The 20,338-nt window shown below is 45.3% G+C and overlaps 1 long non-coding RNA gene across 1 annotated transcript in view; it reads left to right on the plus strand.

Annotated features, from left to right (window-relative positions):
• The window catches only part of LOC143783527 (uncharacterized), a 137,655-nt gene extending 119,660 nt beyond the window's left edge, over window positions 1-17,995 (plus strand). Inside the window, exon 3 of the long non-coding RNA XR_013217234.1 lies at window positions 17,729-17,995. This is a non-coding gene — a long non-coding RNA (uncharacterized LOC143783527). The remainder of the gene's footprint in view (window positions 1-17,728) is intronic.
• The last annotated feature ends 2,343 nt before the right edge of the window (window positions 17,996-20,338 follow it).

Raw genomic sequence — 20,338 nt, forward strand, 5'->3', positions numbered from 1 at the left:
TGACTGAGGCCAATATTTTTCTCCCACTGATTGATGTAGTGTTTTTGTGTTGAGGTAGAATTTAGAACACAAATCACGGAAAAAATAAATAGGCTTTCTATGGCCCACTGAATGAAAGGGAGAGAGGTGGCACACCCAGGAGTCAAGACTGGCACACAAGCTGAAAGGGCAATATTACTCTCCCACTGTTTTTTTATGTATTTTTTGTTTTTTCAGGGAGACTTTAGAAACCAAATAATATTTAAAAAAAAAAATAAATAGGCTTTCTATGGCCCACTGAATGAGAGGGAGAGAGGTGGCACACCCAGGAGTCAAGACTGGCACACAAGCTGAAAGGGCAATATTATTCTCCCACTGTTTTTTTAGGTTTTTTTTTTTTTTTTCAGGGAGAATTAGAAACCAAATAATATTAAAAAAAAAAAATAAATAGGCTTTCTATGGCCCACTGAATGAGAGGGAGAGAGGTGGCACACCCAGGAGTCAAGACTGGCACACAAGCTGAAAGGGCAATATTACTCTCCCACTGTGTTTTTAGGTTTTTTTTTTTTTTTCAGGGAGACTTTAGAAACCAAATAATATTAAAAAAAAAAAAAAAAAATAGGCTTGCTATAGCCCACTGAATGAGAGATAGCACACACAGCAGTGGCACACAAGCCCTGACTGAGGCCAATATTTTTCTCCCACTGATTGATGTAGTGTTTTTGTGTTGAGGTAGAATTTAGAACACAAATCACGGAAAAAATAAATAGGCTTTCTATGGCCCACTGAATGAAAGGGAGAGAGGTGGCACACCCAGGAGTCAAGACTGGCACACAAGCTGAAAGGGCAATATTACTCTCCCACTGTTTTTTTATGTATTTTTTGTTTTTTCAGGGAGACTTTAGAAACCAAATAATATTAAAAAAAAAAAAAAAAAATAGGCTTGCTATAGCCCACTGAATGAGAGATAGCACACACAGCAGTGGCACACAAGCCCTGACTGAGGCCAATATTTTTCTCCCACTGATTGATGTAGTGTTTTTGTGTTGAGGTAGATTTTAGAACACAAATCACGGAAAAAATAAATAGGCTTTCTATGGCCCACTCAGTGAGAGATGGCACACACAGGGATGGCACTGTAGCAGAAATGCCAATCTTAATCTCCCACAAAAAAAAAACAAAAAAAAAAAAAAAACTGTCCTACAATTACTATCTCCCTGCAGTAATGTAAGCCAGGTATGGCAGGCAGCAATAGGAGTGGACTGATGCACAAATTAAATAAAAAGTGTGGACAAACAAAAAAGATAGCTGTGCAGAAAGGAAGGAACAAGAGGATATGTGCTTTGAAAAAAGCAGTTGGTTTCCACAGTGGCGTACACACAGCAATACAGCTATCACGGAGCCTTCTAGGGCAGCCCAATGAGCTACAGCGCTGAGGGGAAAAAAAAAAAAAAATAGCTTCCACAGTCCCTGCACACCGAAGGTGGTGTTGGACAGTGGAAATCGCTGCAGCACAAGCGGTTTGGTGGTTAGTGGACCCTGCCTAACGCTCTCCCTGCTTCTGACGAAGCGGCAGCAACCTGTCCCTAAGCTCAGATCAGCAGCAGTAAGATGGCGGTCGGCGGGAACGCCCCTTTATAGCCCCTGTGACGCCGCAGACAGCAAGCCAATCACTGCAATGCCCTTCTCTAAGATGGTGGGGACCAGGATCTATGTCATCACGCTGCCCACACTCTGCGTTCACCTTCATTGGCTGAGAAATGGCGCTTTTCGCGTCATTGAAACGCGACTTTGGCGCGAAAGTCGCGTACCGCATGGCCGACAAGCACAGGGGTCGGATCGGGTTTCATGAGACGCCGACTTAGCCAAAAGTCGGCGACTTTTGAAAATGATCGACCCGTTTCGCTCAACCCTAGTGCTCACACTATATACAATGGGGATTCTCTGCCCCAGGCAAGATGGCTGCACCGCCCACCCACTGATTCACTTCTGGTATCGGATGACACACTTCCTGTGACGCAAGTGGTGCTGTCCATTCAGGAAGTATCACCCACTATAAATAGATGCTACGGCCAGCACACAGTGCTCCTTGCCTCCACACTGAAGCGGTCTGTCAGTATTCCGGGATTTCCAAATCACCTTGTGAATGATCTTGCCCTTTGTTAAGATGGAGTTTGCTGTTTTTGTCTGCCCTACTTCCTGTTCGTTTGTTTAAAACCGGGTTCAGGTGTCAGCTTCCTTGCTGGAGTATTCTGCTTCTGTTCCCCTTCAGCTCAGCTGCTTGTTCTGTGTGTGCCTCTATGGCCAGGATCACACATACGCGAGATATGGCCGAGTCTCGCAGGTGAAATCCCTCCTGTGGCGCCGGCACTCCGGAGCGGAGCGTGCAGCTGCACAGCAACACATGGAGCTGCACGCTCCGCTCCCAAGTGCCGGCGTCAGAGGAGGGATTTCACCTGCGAGACTCGGCCGTATCTCGCATATGTGTGATCCTGGCCTACCTCTGGCTCTGGACATTCTCAGCATATGTAAGCTACACTCTCCATGTTATCATTAGTCTGTTGACTTTGGAACTTAACCCTTGGTTCACTCCCCCTGGTAAGAACTGTGTTTTTGAGCTATGTTTTTTGGACTATGTTTCTTGACTGTGTGTTGCTATTCAATCCTTCATTTACTCCCCCCGGTGGGAGCCGTTGGAAACAACACCAGTATAATACTTTATTGTGAACCTGTTTCTGGACTTACTCGTGTTTATGCCACATGTGGGATCAACTTGTGAACTAGTTTCTGGACTTACCCGTGTTCATGCCACACCTGGGATTAACTTGTGGACTTGTTCTGGACTTCCCTGTGTTTACTTCATACCTGGATTTGACTCTTTCTGCACCGACAGTGTTTTGGATCTGCACCACGTCACCTGTCACACTCACCTTTTGATCACTTGGCTGAGGACTCTGCCTTAAGAACTCTGCCAATTTGCTGTATATGTTTCAAGGACTTGTTTCATTGCAGGTCACTGCGGGTTATCAGCATATTGTTTTGGGTGTTATTGCTGTTGTACAAATACACTATTTGCACTAAAGAAACCTGTCTCTGTCTGTTCATTGCCCCACGCTATCAGAATCCTCGAGTTCCTACAATAGTATTACACTGTCACTAACAATGACACAGATACTGTCTACCTTCACTTAAAGGGTTTGTCCACTACTTTCAATTAACCCCTCAATGTATCCCCCCGGGGCCCCTAATGAATTTTATGAATACCTTCTGTTGCCCTTTTTGCCTGTGAGCGGCGCTATGCCGGTGGCTGAGTCCGGGTCATGTGACCCCCAGGCTGCAGACGCCGCTAATTTCCGCCGACATCACGTCAATTTCCAGACTCTGGAAATTGTGCTGTTCTCTTCCTGCCCTTTCTTAAAGTACATACCGGCTGCAGCATGTCCCTATAATTTGGACGCTCATGACCGCTTACAGAGCACCCCTTCACATCCAGGTACACCATTATTCAGTGACCCCCAGTCAAAAGTTTTCCTTAATTTTTTTGCCAGAGTACCTCTCAGGGGCCCATGCTGGGCACTAGGACACGGATCTCATCTACACCATCTAGGTTAGCGCTGTTACCATAGGTCTTATGATGAGTCTCACGTTTGTTTTCCTCCTATACAGCATAATGGACACTAGGGTTGAGCGACTTTCATTTTTTTAAGATCGAGTAGGGTTTTGGGAAACCCGATTTTGTCCAGAGTCGAGTCGAGTGCAGTCGGCCGATTATCGCTAAAAATCGGGGATCGACCGAAACACGAAACCCAATGCAAGTCAATGGGGAAGCATAGTCGGCAGTGAGTGGAGGCCAGGAAAACACCTACAGTGCCCATTTTAATGCCAAAAACATCCATTCTTGTTTCTGAAGCTTGCCAATCTTAATTAACTGTATAATAATAGTTGGGCATAGGGAATTGGGGGAAAGTTGTGGGGGGAGTAGGGCTGGCTCAAGTTTTTCGTGGGCCCAGGAAATGCGGACTACGTCACGGCGGTGTTGCAGGGAAAGGTAAGTATTTAAAAGTTGCAAGTGCTGTGATCCTGAGCAAGCAGGGGGGGCCCACTCGTTCGCATTGCCACTGGCACAGGGCCCCTCAAAGTACGGCGGTGTGTTTGCATGGCGGGGGCGCCTCCCACCAGCAGCGACACTTTTGCGTACTCTGAGGGGCCCTGTGCCAGTGACGTCGCCAACGAGTATGCCCCCCCACCTGATGAAGGAACCTGCACTTTCATCTGCACCTTCCTCTTTGTCCCTGTGTAAGGTGGTATAACATGCGGGAAGGGGAACCTTACTTTCAGCAGGGACAGATTCTGGCTGTGTAGAGTACAAGGGGAATGTAGTGGTCTAGGTCAATGTACCAGCAGACTCATTTAGCAGTGGCTGGGCAATGGGCAGGATGAGGAGGAAACAGATATAGGGCCAAAGAATAAAGTAGGCTACATGCAGTTCAAAATTGGTAACAGGACTAAACAGGCGGCATTGCTTTGTTCAGTGGAGTAGCAAACCCAAGAGCAGCAGACACTGTTTCAAGGGCCTAACCACACTAGTAGGCCAAATGCAGTTTAATATCTGATAGTATAGGGCGAAAGCCAGAATGTGGAAGCTCAGCTTTGTTCAGTTGAGGACAACACCAGGGAGGGGCAGACACCTTTAGTAGGCCGGAAAAGCCTATTGCATTTTTTAAAATGGTAATTTGGAGCAGAAGGTTGAAGCTCAGCTTTATTTAGTTGAGGGCAACACCAGGGAGGGGCAGAAGCCGTTAGTAGGCCCTAACCACCATTTTTTTTTTTTTTAAAACCACTTAATGAGAGCCGGAAGGTTGAAGCTCAGCTTTATTTAGTTGAGGACAACACCAGGGAGGGGCAGAAGCCGTTAGTAGGCCCTAACCACCATTTTTTTTTTAAAACCACTTAATGAGAGCCGGAAGGTTGAAGCTCAGCTTTATTTAGTTGAGGACAACACCAGGGAGGGGCAGAAGCCGTTAGTAGGCCCTAACCACCATTTTTTTTTTTTTTAAAACCACTTAATGAGAGCCGGAAGGTTGAAGCTCAGCTTTATTTAGTTGAGGACAACACCAGGGAGGGGCAGAAGCCGTTAGTAGGCCCTAACCACCATTTTTTTTTTAAAACCACTTAATGAGAGCCGGAAGGTTGAAGCTCAGCTTTATTTAGTTGAGGACAACACCAGGGAGGGGCAGAAGCCGTTAGTAGGCCCTAACCACCATTTTTTTTTTTTTTAAAACCACTTAATGAGAGCCGGAAGGTTGAAGCTCAGCTTTATTTAGTTGAGGACAACACCAGGGAGGGGCAGAAGCCGTTAGTAGGCCCTAACCACCATTTTTTTTTTAAAACCACTTAATGAGAGCCGGAAGGTTGAAGCTCAGCTTTATTTAGTTGAGGACAACACCAGGGAGGGGCAGAAGCCGTTAGTAGGCCCTAACCACCATTTTTTTTTTTTAAACCACATAATGAGAGCCGGAAGGTTGAAGCTCAGCTTTATTTAGTTGAGGACAACACCAGGGAGGGGCAGAAGCCGTTAGTAGGCCCTAACCACCATTTTTTTTTTTTTTAAAACCACTTAATGAGAGCCGGAAGGTTGAAGCTCAGCTTTATTTAGTTGAGGACAACACCAGGGAGGGGCAGAAGCCGTTAGTAGGCCCTAACCACCATTTTTTTTTTTTTTAAAACCACTTAATGATAGCCGGAAGGTTGAAGCTCAGCTTTATTTAGTTGAGGACAACACCAGGGAGGGGCAGAAGCCGTTAGTAGGCCCTAACCACCATTTTTTTTTTAAAACCACTTAATGAGAGCCGGAAGGTTGAAGCTCAGCTTTATTTAGTTGAGGACAACACCAGGGAGGGGCAGAAGCCGTTAGTAGGCCCTAACCACCATTTTTTTTTTTAAAACCACATAATGAGAGCCGGAAGGTTGAAGCTCAGCTTTATTTAGTTGAGGACAACACCAGGGAGGGGCAGAAGCCGTTAGTAGGCCCTAACCACCATTTTTTTTTTAAAACCACTTAATGAGAGCCGGAAGGTTGAAGCTCAGCTTTATTTAGTTGAGGACAACACCAGGGAGGGGCAGAAGCCGTTAGTAGGCCCTAACCACCATTTTTTTTTTTTAAACCACATAATGAGAGCCGGAAGGTTGAAGCTCAGCTTTATTTAGTTGAGGACAACACCAGGGAGGGGCAGAAGCCGTTAGTAGGCCCTAACCACCATTTTTTTTTTAAAACCACTTAATGAGAGCCGGAAGGTTGAAGCTCAGCTTTATTTAGTTGAGGACAACACCAGGGAGGGGCAGAAGCCGTTAGTAGGCCCTAACCACCATTTTTTTTTTTTAAACCATATAATGAGAGCCGGAAGGTTGAAGCTCAGCTTTATTTAGTTGAGGACAACACCAGGGAGGGGCAGAAGCCGTTAGTAGGCCCTAACCACCATTTTTTTTTTTAAAACCACATAATGAGAGCCGGAAGGTTGAAGCTCAGCTTTATTTAGTTGAGGGCAACACCAGGGAGGGGCAGAAGCCGTTAGTAGGCCCTAACCAAAGTTGAAGGCCAAATGCAGTTTAATTTCTGATACTATAGGCCGAAAGCCAGAAGGTGGAAGTTCCGATTTAGACAGTGGAGGACAATTTGAATTAGGGACTGCAGACAGACTTAGTAGGCTGTCCCCTGTGGACCATGCATCCACCACATTAACCCATTGCGCCGTAATGGACACGTAATCTTCCGTGGCCATGCCTACAGGTCCATGCGTCTGTTGTCAGGTGCACCTTTGTACTCACAGATTGCCAGAGTGCATGGACAATGCGGTCTTCTACATGCTGGTGGAGGGTTGGGATGGCTTTTCTCGCAAAAGAAGTGTCGACTGGTTAGCTTGTAGCGTGGTACAGCGTAGTCCATCATGGCCTTATTAATAGTAAATAAAATATATAACTAGGCTCTATGAACTTTTAAATAGGTTCCAGGGGTACACGGGCAGCATTGGTGTGGTCAGTGGAGGAGTATTGCAAGTAGGGGCTGCAGACAGGCTATCAAAGGCCTAAAATAACAAACAGTAGGCAGTCATGGCAGTTTTACATCGGTTACATGGATACACAGGCAGGCACTCCAGGCAGCATTGTGCTCAGTGGAGGAGTATTGCAAGTAGGGGCCGCAGACAGGCTATCAAAGGCCTAAAATAACAAACAGTAGGCAGTCATGGCAGTTTTACATCGGTTACATGGATACACAGGCAGGCACTCCAGGCAGCATTGTGGTCAGTGGAGGAGTATTGCAAGTAGGGGCCGCAGACAGGCTATCAAAGGCCTAAAATAACAAACAGTAGGCAGTCATGGCAGTTTTACATCGGTTACATGGATACACAGGCAGCTAGGTGGTGAGTGGAGGAGTATTTAAAGTAAGGACCGCAGACAGGCTATCAAAGGCCTAACATAACAAACAATAGGCTCATGGCAGTTTTACAGCGGTTACATGGATACACGGGCAGGCAGCTTGGTGGTGAGTGGAGGAGTATTTAAAGTATGGACCGCAGACAGGCTTCGAAGGCCTAACACAATAAAATGGGCTGGCTGTAGGCACTTTAAAATTGGTTCCAGGGGTACACGGGCAGCAGTGGTCTGGTCAGTGGAGGCCTAGTGGAAGTATGGACCGCAGACAGGCTTCGAAGGCCTAACACAATAAAATGGGCTGGCTGTAGGCACTTTAAAATTGGTTCCAGGGGTACACGGGCAGCAGTGGTCTGGTCAGTGGAGGCCTAGTGGAAGTATGGACCGCAGACAGGCTTCGAAGGCCTAACACAATAAAATGGGCTGGCTGTAGGCACTTTAAAATTGGTTCCAGGGGTACACGGGCAGCAGTGGTCTGGTCAGTGGAGGACTAGTGGAAGTATGGACCGCAGACAGGCTTCGAAGGCCTAACACAATAAAATGGGCTGGCTGTAGGCACTTTAAAATTGGTTCCAGGGGTACACGGGCAGCAGTGGTCTGGTCAGTGGAGGCCTAGTGGAAGTATGGACCGCAGACAGGCTTCGAAGGCCTAACACAATAAAATGGGCTGACTGTAGGCACTTTAAAATTGGTTCCAGGGGTACACGGGCAGCAGTGGTCTGGTCAGTGGAGGACTAGTGGAAGTATGGACCGCAGACAGGCTTCGAAGGCCTAACACAATAAAATGGGCTGGCTGTAGGCACTTTAAAATTGGTTCCAGGGGTACACGGGCAGCAGTGGTCTGGTCAGTGGAGGACTAGTGGAAGGAGGGAGCGCAGAAAGGCTTCAAAGGCCTAACATAACAAACAATAGGCTCATGGCAGTTTTACAGCGGTTACATGGATACACGGGCAGGCAGCTTGGTGGTGGTGAGTGGAGGAGTATTTAAAGTAGGGACCGCAGACAGGCTATCAAAGGCCTAACATAAAAAAACAATAGGCTCATGGCAGTTTCACAGCGGTTACATGGATACACGGGCAGGCAGCTTGGTGGTGGTGAGTGGAGGAGTATTTAAAGTAGGGACCGCAGACAGGCTATCAAAGGCCTAACATAACAAACAATAGGCTCATGGCAGTTTTACAGCGGTTACATGGATACACGGGCAGGCAGCTTGGTGCTGAGTGGAGGAGTATTTAAAGTATGGACCGCAGACAGGCTTCGAAGGCCTAACACAATAAAATGGGCTGGCTGTAGGCACTTTAAAATTGGTTCCAGGGGTACACGGGCAGCAGTGGTCTGGTCAGTGGAGGCCTAGTGGAAGGAGGGACCGCAGACAGGCTTCGAAGGCCTAACACAATAAAATGGGCTGGCTGTAGGCACTTTAAAATTGGTTCCAGGGGTACACGGGCAGCAGTGGTCTGGTCAGTGGAGGCCTAGTGGAAGTATGGACCGCAGACAGGCTTCGAAGGCCTAACACAATAAAATGGGCTGGCTGTAGGCACTTTAAAATTGGTTCCAGGGGTACACGGGCAGCAGTGGTCTGGTCAGTGGAGGACTAGTGGAAGTATGGACCGCAGACAGGCTTCGAAGGCCTAACACAATAAAATGGGCTGGCTGTAGGCACTTTAAAATTGGTTCCAGGGGTACACGGGCAGCAGTGGTCTGGTCAGTGGAGGCCTAGTGGAAGGAGGGACCGCAGACAGGCTTCGAAGGCCTAACACAATAAAATGGGCTGGCTGTAGGCACTTTAAAATTGGTTCCAGGGGTACACGGGCAGCAGTGGTCTGGTCAGTGGAGGACTAGTGGAAGGAGGGAGCGCAGAAAGGCTTCAAAGGCCTAAAATAACAAACAATAGGCTCATGGCAGTTTTACAGCGGTTACATGGATACACGGGCAGGCAGCTTGGTGGTCAGTGGAGGAGTAGGGACCGCAGACAGGCTATCAAAGGCCTAAAATAACAAACAATAGGCTCATGGCAGTTTTACAGCGGTTACATGGATACACGGGCAGGCAGCTTGGTGCTGAGTGGAGGAGTAGTGCAAGGAGTGTCTGTCCCAGTACTCCCAAAATATAAATAGATGTTAATGTCTCGCAAAACAACCAAAACAAAAAAAAAGATGGCATACTTAGGTACAGGGGTGGGCTCATCTGCTGTGTTTCTGACATAGTAATTTGGCAGTAACTATTTAATGGTGCCAATATAGGACACAGACACAGACTACTTTAAGTTGCATCATAGATGTCTACAAATTTGTATTGTCAGTGCCAGACATTGAATGATGTCAGCGAATAGACTAAAGATTGGTGGAGCTGTGCGACATAATTTTGCACGTAGTAGAGCCCAGTTTGAGCTGGGGTAGGGGGGAACTCTCTTGAGGCCGGCGGGACCGCCCCAGGGCCACTCATGTTACAACGGTGTGTCTGACGTTGGGTGCGCACCACCACCGCCAGAGACACTACATTGTACTATGAGGGACCCAGTAGCAATGCCGTCAACCAAAAGCGAGCACACCCACCTCTTCAGACAAACAGCAGTCTCACGGGTGCTTGCGCCAAGTCGCGATACCACGGCCCCGTGTGGGGAGTTTGGCCATTTAGGGAGGTGTAAACATGTCGTATGCTGTACAATCTGCAGCAGCAAATTAGACATTAGAAAAGTAATTCACAGGCAAGAGCTTTTCATAGGAAAGCTAGGTGTCGGCCGGGCAAGGTGGGGCAAAAGATTTTGAAATCCAGTTGTGGTTCATTTTAATGAATGTTAGATCGTCAACATTTTGGGTAGCCAGACGAGTCCTTTTTTCGGTTAATATTGACCCTGCAGCACTGAATACTCTTTCTGATAGGACACTTGCTGCCGGGCAAGCAAGCTCCTGCAATGCATATTCTGCCAATTCTGGCCAGGTGTCTAATTTGGAGGCCCAGTAATCAAATGGGAATGACGGTTGAGGGAGAACATCGATAAGGGATGAAAAATAGTTAGTAACCATACTGGACAAATGTTGTCTCCTGTCACTTTCAATTGATGCAGCAGTACCTGTCCTGTCTGCGGTCATAGCAAAATCACTCCACAACCTGGTCAGAAAACCCCTCTGTCCAACGCCACTTCTGATGTGTGCACCCCTAACACTCCTAGTCTGCTGCCCCCTGGAGCTCGTGTGAGAACGATCACGTGCGCTGTGTGCTGGGAATGCCTGAAGCAAACGGTCAACAAGAGTTGATTGTTTGGTTGCTAATATTAGTTCCAAGTTCTCATGTGGCATAATATTTTGCAATTTGCCTTTATAGCGTGGATCAAGGAGGCAGGCCAACCAGTAATCGTCATCGTTCATCATTTTCGTAATGCGTGTGTCCCTTTGTAGGATACGTAAGGCATAATCCGCCATGTGGGCCAAAGTTCCACTTGTCAAATCTCCGGTTGTGATTGGTTGAGGGGCAGTTGCAGGCAAATCTACGTCACTTGTGTCCCTCAAAAAACCAGAACCCGGCCGTGACACGCAACCAATTTCCTGTGCCCCCGTGAAAGTTTCCGCATTAAAAATATACTCATCCCCATCATCCTCCTCGTCCTCCACCTCCTCTTCGCCCGCTACCTCGTCCTGTACACTGCCCTGACCAGACAATGGCTGACTGTCATCAAGGCTTCCCTCTTCCTCTGGTGCAGACGCCTGCTCCTTTATGTGCGTCAAACTTTGCATCAGCAGACGCATTAGGGGGATGCTCATGCTTATTACGGCGTTGTCTGCACTAACCAGCCGTGTGCATTCCTCAAAACACTGAAGGACTTGACACATGTCTTGTATCTTCGACCACTGCACACCTGACAACTCCATGTCTGCCATCCTACTGCCTGCCCGTGTATCCTCCCACAAATAAATAACAGCACGCCTCTGTTCGCACAGTCTCTGAAGCATGTGCAGTGTTGAGTTCCACCTTGTTGCAACGTCTATGATTAGGCGATGCTGGGGAAGGTTCAAAGACCGCTGATAGGTCTGCATACGGCTGGCGTGTACAGGCGAACGTCGGATATGTGAGCAAAGTGCACGCACTTTGAGGAGCAGGTCGGAGAACCCAGGATAAGTTTTCAATAAGCACTGCACCACCAGGTTTAAGGTGTGAGCCAGGCAAGGAATGTGTTTCAGTTGGGAAAGGGAGATGGCAGCCATGAAATTCCTTCCGTTATCACTCACTACCTTGCCTGCCTCAAGATCTACTGTGCCCAGCCACGACTGCGTTTCTTGTTGCAAGAACTCGGACAGAACTTCCGCGGTGTGTCTGTTGTCGCCCAAACACTTCATAGCCAATACAGCCTGCTGACGCTTGGCAGTAGCTGGCCCATAATGGGACAACTGGTGTGCAACAGTGTCATCTGCCGATGGAGTGGTTGGCCGACTGCGTTCTGTGGAAGAGCTGTAGCTTCTGCAGGAGGACGAGGAGGAGGAGGAGGGGGTGCGAACGCCTACAGCCAACTGTTTCCTAGACCGTGGGCTAGGCACAACTGTCCCTAAATTGATGTCGCCTGTGGACCCTGCATCCACCACATTCACCCAGTGTGCCGTGATGGACACATAACGTCCCTGGCCATGCCTACTGGTCCATGCATCTGTAGTCAGGTGCACCTTTGTACTCACAGATTGCCTGAGTGCATGGACGATGCGCTGTTTAACATGCTGGTGCAGGGCTGGGATGGCTTTTCTGGAAAAAAAGTGTCGACTGGGTAGCTCGTATCGTGGTTCAGCGTACTCCATCAGGGCTTTGAAAGCTTCGCTTTCAACTAACCGGTAGGGCATCATCTCTAACGAGATTAGTCTAGCTATGTGGGCGTTAAAACCCTGTGTACGCGGATGCGAGGATAAGTACTTCCTTTTTCTAACCAGAGTCTCATGTAGGGTGAGCTGGACTGGAGAGCTGTAGATCGTGGAACTTTCGGGTGTGCCGGTGGACATGGCAGACTGAGAGACGGTTGGAGACGGTATTGTTTCCGCCGGTGCCCTACATGCAATATTTCCTCCTACAAAACTGGTGATTCCCTGACCCTGACTGCTTTTGGCTGGCAAAGAAACCTGCACAGATACTGCCGGTGGTGCGGAAAATGGTGGCCTTACAGTGACGGAAGGGATGTTGCGTTGCTGACTAGCTTCATTGGCCGAGGGTGCTACAACCTTGAGGGACGTTTGGTAGTTAGTCCAGGCTTGAGAATGCATGGTGGTTAAGTGTCTATGCATGCAACTAGTATTTAGACTTTTCAGATTCTGACCTCTGCTTAAGCTAGTTGAACATTTTTGACAGATGACTTTGCGCTGATCAGTTGGATGTTGTTTAAAAAAATGCCAGACTGCACTCTTCCTAGACTCTGATCCCTTTTCAGGGATTGCAGACTGAGCTTTAACCGGATGGCAACGCTGTGCTCCAACAGGTTTTGGCTTTGACACGCGTTTTGGTCCAGATACGGGCCCGGCAGATGGAACCTGTTGCGATGTTGATGCCTGCTGCGGCCCCTCCTCCACCTCCGCTTCTGAACTACTGCCGCCTGCACCCTGTTCCCCCAATGGCTGCCAATCGGGGTCAATAACTGGGTCATCTATTACCTCCTCTTCGAGCTCGTGTGCAACTTCGTCTGTGTCACTGTGTCGGTCGGTGGTATAGCGTTCGTGGCGGGGCAACATAGTCTCATCAGGGTCTGATTGTGGATCTGTACCCTGAGAGGGCAATGTGGTGGTCTGAGTCAAAGGAGCAGCATAGTACTCTGGCTGTGGCTGTGCATCAGTGCACTCCATGTCAGAATATACTTGTAATGGGCATGGCCTGTTAAATGTTTCACTTTCTAAGCCAGGGACGGTATGTGTAAAGAGCTCCATGGAGTGACCCGTTGTGTCGCCTGCTGCATCCTTCTCTCTTGTTGTAGTTTTTGCTGAGGAGGACAAGGAAGCGACTTGTCCCTGACCGTGAACATCCACAAGCGACGCGCTGCTTTTACATTTACCAGTTTCGGAAGAGGAGGCAAAAGAGCTAGAGGCTGAGTCTGCAATGTAAGCCAAAACTTGCTGTTGCTGCTCCGCCTTTAAAAGCGGTTTTCCTACTCCCAGAAAAGAGAGCGTTCGAGGCCTTGTGTAGCCTGACGACGAAACTGGCTCCACAGCTCCAGACTTAGGTGGAATATTTTTATCCCCACGACCACCTGATGCTCCACTACCACTACCATCATTACCAGCTGACAATGAACGCCCACGACGACCTCTTGCACCAGACTTCCTCATTGTTTTAAAATCTTAACCAAAGTAACTTTATTTGTTGCTATCAAACAACTTACACGGTGAGCTATAACTTCAGTATGATTTCAATATCCCTTAACAGGTTGGTGAGACCACAAGGAAAATCAGGCACAATGTTACACACTCTGTTTTCTGTGGCACAAAATCACAGAGATGACACACACGCAGGACTGTCACTCAAGCACTAATGTCAATATTAATCTCCCACCTAATTTATTTATTTTTTTTTCTCAGGGAGACTTTAGAAACCAAATAATATTAAAAAAAAAAAAAAAAAAGGCTTTCTATGGCCCACAATTAGAGAGAGAGAGGTGGCACAACCAGGAGTCAAGACTGGCGCACAAGCTGAAAGGGCAATATTACTCTCCCACTGTTTTTTATGTTTTTTTTGTTTTTTTCAGGGAGACTTTAGAAACCAAATAATATTAAAAAAACCAAAAAAAAAAAAGGCTTTCTATGGCCCACTGAATGAGAGGGAGAGAGGTGGCACACCCAGGAGTCAAGACTGGCACACAAGCTGAAAGGGCAATATTACTCTCCCACTGTTTTTTTATGTATTTTTTGTTTTTTCAGGGAGACTTTAGAAACCCAATAATATTTAAAAAAAAAAAAAAGGCTTTCTATGGCCCACAATTAGAGAGAGAGAGGTGGCACAACCAGGAGTCAAGACTGGCGCACAAGCTGAAAGGGCAATATTACTCTCCCACTGTTTTTTATGTTTTTTTTGTTTTTTTCAGGGAGACTTTAGAAACCAAATAATATTAAAAAAACCAAAAAAAAAAAAGGCTTTCTATGGCCCACTGAATGAGAGGGAGAGAGGTGGCACACCCAGGAGTCAAGACTGGCACACAAGCTGAAAGGGCAATATTACTCTCCCACTGTTTTTTTAGGTTTTTTTTTTTTTTTCAGGGAGAATTAGAAACCAAATAATATTAAAAAAAAAAAAAATAGGCTTTCTATGGCCCACTGAATGAAAGGGAGAGAGGTGGCACACCCAGGAGTCAAGACTGGCACACAAGCTGAAAGGGCAATATTACTCTCCCACTGTTTTTTTATGTATTTTTTGTTTTTTCAGGGAGACTTTAGAAACCCAATAATATTTAAAAAAAAAAATAAATAGGCTTTCTATGGCCCACTGAATGAGAGGGAGAGAGGTGGCACACCCAGGAGTCAAGACTGGCACACAAGCTGAAAGGGCAATATTACTCTCCCACTGTTTTTTTAGGTTTTTTTTGTTTTTTCAGGGAGACTTTAGAAACCCAATAATATTTAAAAAAAAAAATAAATAGGCTTTCTATGGCCCACTGAATGAAAGGGAGAGAGGTGGCACACCCAGGAGTCAAGACTGGCACACAAGCTGAAAGGGCAATATTACTCTCCCACTGTTTTTTTATGTATTTTTTGTTTTTTTCAGGGAGACTTTAGAAACCCAATAATATTTTAAAAAAAAAATAAATAGGCTTTCTATGGCCCACTGAATGAGAGGGAGAGAGGTGGCACACCCAGGAGTCAAGACTGGCACACAAGCTGAAAGGGCAATATTACTCTCCCACTGTTTTTTTAGGTTTTTTTTTTTTTTTCAGGGAGAATTAGAAACCAAATAATATTAAAAAAAAAAAAAATAGGCTTTCTATGGCCCACTGAATGAAAGGGAGAGAGGTGGCACACCCAGGAGTCAAGACTGGCACACAAGCTGAAAGGGCAATATTACTCTCCCACTGTTTTTTTATGTATTTTTTGTTTTTTCAGGGAGACTTTAGAAACCCAATAATATTTAAAAAAAAAAATAAATAGGCTTTCTATGGCCCACTGAATGAGAGGGAGAGAGGTGGCACACCCAGGAGTCAAGACTGGCACACAAGCTGAAAGGGCAATATTACTCTCCCACTGTTTTTTTAGGTTTTTTTTTTTTTTCAGGGAGACTTTAGAAACCAAATAATATTAAAAAAAAAAAAAAAAAAAAAAAAATAGGCTTGCTATAGCCCACTGAATGAGAGATAGCACACACAGCAGTGGCACACAAGCCCTGACTGAGGCCAATATTTTTCTCCCACTGATTGATGTAGTGTTTTTGTGTTGAGGTAGAATTTAGAACACAAATCACGGAAAAAATAAATAGGCTTTCTATGGCCCACTGAATGAAAGGGAGAGAGGTGGCACACCCAGGAGTCAAGACTGGCACACAAGCTGAAAGGGCAATATTACTCTCCCACTGTTTTTTTATGTATTTTTTGTTTTTTCAGGGAGACTTTAGAAACCCAATAATATTTTAAAAAAAAAAAAAGGCTTTCTATGGCCCACAATTAGAGAGAGAGAGGTGGCACAACCAGGAGTCAAGACTGGCGCACAAGCTGAAAGGGCAATATTACTCTCCCACTGTTTTTTATGTTTTTTTTGTTTTTTTCAGGGAGACTTTAGAAACCAAATAATATTAAAAAAAGCAAAAAAAAAAAAGGCTTTCTATGGCCCACTGAATGAGAGGGAGAGAGGTGGCACACCCAGGAGTCAAGACTGGCACACAAGCTGAAAGGGCAATATTACTCTCCCACTGTTTTTTTATGTATTTTTTGTTTTTTTCAGGGAGACTTTAGAAACCCAATAATATTTAAAAAAAAAAATAAATAGGCTTTCTATGGCCCACTGAATGAGAGGGAGAGAGGTGGCACACCCAGGAGTCAAGACTGGCACACAAGCTGAAAGGGCAATATTACTCTCCCACTGTTTTTTTAGGTTTTTTTTTTTTTTCAGGGAGACTTTTGAAACCAAATAATATTAAAAAAAAAAAAAAAAAAAAAATATAGGCTTGCTATAGCCCACTGAATGAGAGATAGCGCACACACAGCAGTGGCACACAAGCCCTGACTGAGGCCAATATTTTTCTCCCACTGATTGATGTAGTGTTTCTGTGTTGAGGTAGATTTTAGAACACAAATCACGGAAAAAATAAATAGGCTTTCTATGGCCCACTCAGTGAGAGATGGCACACACAGGGATGGCACTGTAGCAGAAATGCCAATCTTAATCTCCCACAAAAAAAAAACAAAAAAAAAAAAAAAACTGTCCTACAATTACTATCTCCCTGCAGTAATGTAAGCCAGGTATGGCAGGCAGCAATAGGAGTGGACTGATGCACAAATTAAATAAAAAGTGTGGACAAACAAAAAAGATAGCTGTGCAGAAAGGAAGGAACAAGAGGATATGTGCTTTGAAAAAAGCAGTTGGTTTCCACAGTGGCGTACACACAGCAATACAGCTATCACGGAGCCTTCTAGGGCAGCCCAATGAGCTACAGCGCTGAGGGGAAAAAAAAAAAAAAATAGCTTCCACTGTTCCTGCACACCGAAGGTGGTGTTGGACAGTGGAAATCGCTGCAGCACAAGCGGTTTGGTGGTTAGTGGACCCTGCCTAACGCTCTCCCTGCTTCTGATGAAGCGGCAGCAACCTGTCCCTAAGCTCAGATCAGCAGCAGTAAGATGGCGGTCGGCGGGAACGCCCCTTTATAGCCCCTGTGACGCCGCAGACAGCAAGCCAATCACTGCAATGCCCTTCTCTAAGATGGTGGGGACCAGGATCTATGTCATCACGCTGCCCACACTCTGCGTTCACCTTCATTGGCTGAGAAATGGCGCTTTTCGCGTCATTGAAACGCGACTTTGGCGCGAAAGTCGCGTACCGCATGGCCGACAAGCACAGGGGTCGGATCGGGTTTCATGAGACGCCGACTTAGCCAAAAGTCGGCGACTTTTGAAAATGATCGACCCGTTTCGCTCAACCCTAATGGACACCTTTATGCACTGTTATTTATGCTAAATCGTATTTTTTAGGTATTCACCTCACAGCCTTAACACTCCGCTGTATAGACTCACGCGTCTTCAAGCACTCTGAAAATCTTGCTCGTATTATGTGAGAAACGGTGTATCCTTTATTGTACCGCAACATCACTAGTACACCCACAAGTGTACACTCTTATGTTGGTATCACAGTAACCGTTTTCCCTTAACGACTAAGAATAGTATGGATCGCACCTCCACTGGAATCGCCCACAGCTCATGGAGCACCACTGGATAGCATTTCTCCTGTCGTGCTGTTCACCTTTACCCTCAGCTATTTGGAACAAGATCACCACCGATGTATGACAATTTGTAACTGTGCTATTATGCATCATGTGACTAAAGTTTCTTTATTTTGTGTATACTTTTAGTTCATGTTAAAGAAAGTTCTGATGAAGGTCCTGTGACGGACCGAAAACGTTCATAACCATTATTGTCTGGATGCACAAATAAAAGGAAGCTCTTTTTTGTTCAAGTACTGAGTTCCAAGTTTATTATTATATTTTACAGCATACTCACAATCAGAAAAATAAGTAAACAAGTCCTTCGGTACAAAGCCGGGAGAAAAAAAACCAGTTCACAATCCGTTACCTTGAACGTATTACACCACCGTGTACGCTGGGGTTCAGGCTTTTTAGACTCTGCCTGGCCTATGTTGCCCTACATGGAAAGAGCTCCGCATAAGCCTCCTGCTAGGTCTGATTCCCAGACCAATACTGACACACCCCAACTCTCTTGCAGGGTTTTTGTTTCTTTCTTCCAGAGTTTGTGGCCAAGGGCCACTTATAAGATCTGGGCTGGAGGAAACGGACTGGCCCCACTACCTTCCTGCAGTCCGTTTAAAAAATAAAAGCCCATACCTGGTTTTCCTTAATTACACTGGCCAACAGTGAAAATGTTTCTGAAATGAAAATAGCTGGTTTGTAATAATTTTAGCATCCTAAAAACGAATATGTTACTTAAAAATCATTATTAGCTCTTGTTGCTGAGATACAGGTCATTTAAGATTATTATGCAGGAAAATAGGGAAATTTTGAATTTTCAACAAATGTGTATTGGTAAACCTGATTACAGACCTGTTGAACCAATGTCAGCCATTTTATAAATTGTGTCTGCATAGTTTGTACTAATTGAAGTCTCTTTCTCTTGTTGCAGTAATTTTGTGGAGAGAATTTACACTTTGAAAATGCCTCGTAAATGTGCAAATATTGTTAACAATTTTTGTTACGTGTGTGGTTATGTGACATTTGCCAACCAAAGAAGACCAATTACTCCACTTGTGAAGACTGCTTACCATCATTACTTTGCTTATACGTGGCACTTAAATACGTGGCACTTATACGTGGCACTTAAATACGTGGCACTTATATACGTGGCATTTTGAGACCTATAATTTTTCCACATTTTGGTCCACAGAGTCATGTGAGGTCTTGTTTTTTGCGGGACGAGTTGACGTTTTTATTGGTAACATTTTCGGACACGTGACCATTTTTTATCACTTTTTATTCCGTTTTTTGTGAGGCAGAATAACCAAAAACCAGCTATTCATGAATTTCTTTATACCGTTCTGCGTTTGGTAAAATTGATAAAGCAGTTTTATTCGTCGGGTCAGTACGATTACAGCGATACCTCATTTATATCATTTTTTAATGTTTTGGCGCTTTTATACGATAAAAACTATTTTATAGAAAAAATAATTATTTTGGCATCGCTTTATTCTGAGGACTATAACTTTTTTATTTTTTTGCTGATGATGCTGTATGGCGGCTTGTTTTTTGCGGGACAAGATGACGTTTTCAGCGGTACCATGGTTATTTATATCCATCTTTTTGATCGCGTGTTATTCCACTTTTTGTTCGGCGGTATGGTAATAAAGCGTTGTTTTTTGCCTCGTTTTTTTTTTTTTTTTCTTACGGTGTTTACTGAAGGGGTTAACTAGTGGGACAGTTTTATAGGTTGGGTCGTTACGGACGCGGCGATACTAAATATGTGTACTGTACTGTGCAATTTATACTCTTGTAATGAATTCTTCTCGCTACCTACAGCACATACTTCCATGGCGTGTATCTAAAAAACGAGAGCTAATTAAACAATTCTGTGGGTATATTTGAGTTTCTCGACCCAAAATTAGTAATATTTGCCTATTTTCATCAAAGAAACATAAAAAAAGTTGTTTTTTGTTGGCCTGTGTTATTTCTGAGTCAAATAACTTGACCAAGTTCACACACTCCCTTTTATTCTGCCTTGTGGCTCACAGGCAACCTGCTGTGAGCACAGGGCACTCCAGCAGATCTAATAAGCTTCTGAGCACATCCTGGGGGACACGTAGCGACCCTCACATATGACATCGGTCACTGCCTCACAATACCTATAAAGAGACAAATCAGACAAACTGAACATTTTGCAGTGGTTTCTTAATTTTTACCAGAGCTGTACTATTTCTACTCTGGGGAATCTGATGGCACTTTAGTGGTGTGTGCCAATCATTTTTTGAAATATTGAGACTCCAAGTTTGGTCTCCATCTGGTGGGTTGCCCGTAGTTGAAGGGATGTCAGAGCCCCATTATTCTATTTCTACTCTGGGAAAATTGATGCCACTTTAGTAATGTGTGCCAATATTTTTTGAAATGTGGAGACTGCAAGTTGGGTCTCTATCTGGTGGGTTGCCTGCAGTGGAAGTGCCCCAGGCCTGCCCCTGTCACTTATCCACCTCTTAGTGATCAATTTGTAAGCTAGAAATGCTGGACCATCCCTGTCCCATCCATACATGCTGCGCTATTATAAAGTATTTAC

This window comes from Ranitomeya variabilis, chromosome 6, assembly GCF_051348905.1.
Source record: "Ranitomeya variabilis isolate aRanVar5 chromosome 6, aRanVar5.hap1, whole genome shotgun sequence".
NCBI classification, from domain to species: Eukaryota; Metazoa; Chordata; class Amphibia; order Anura; family Dendrobatidae; genus Ranitomeya; species Ranitomeya variabilis.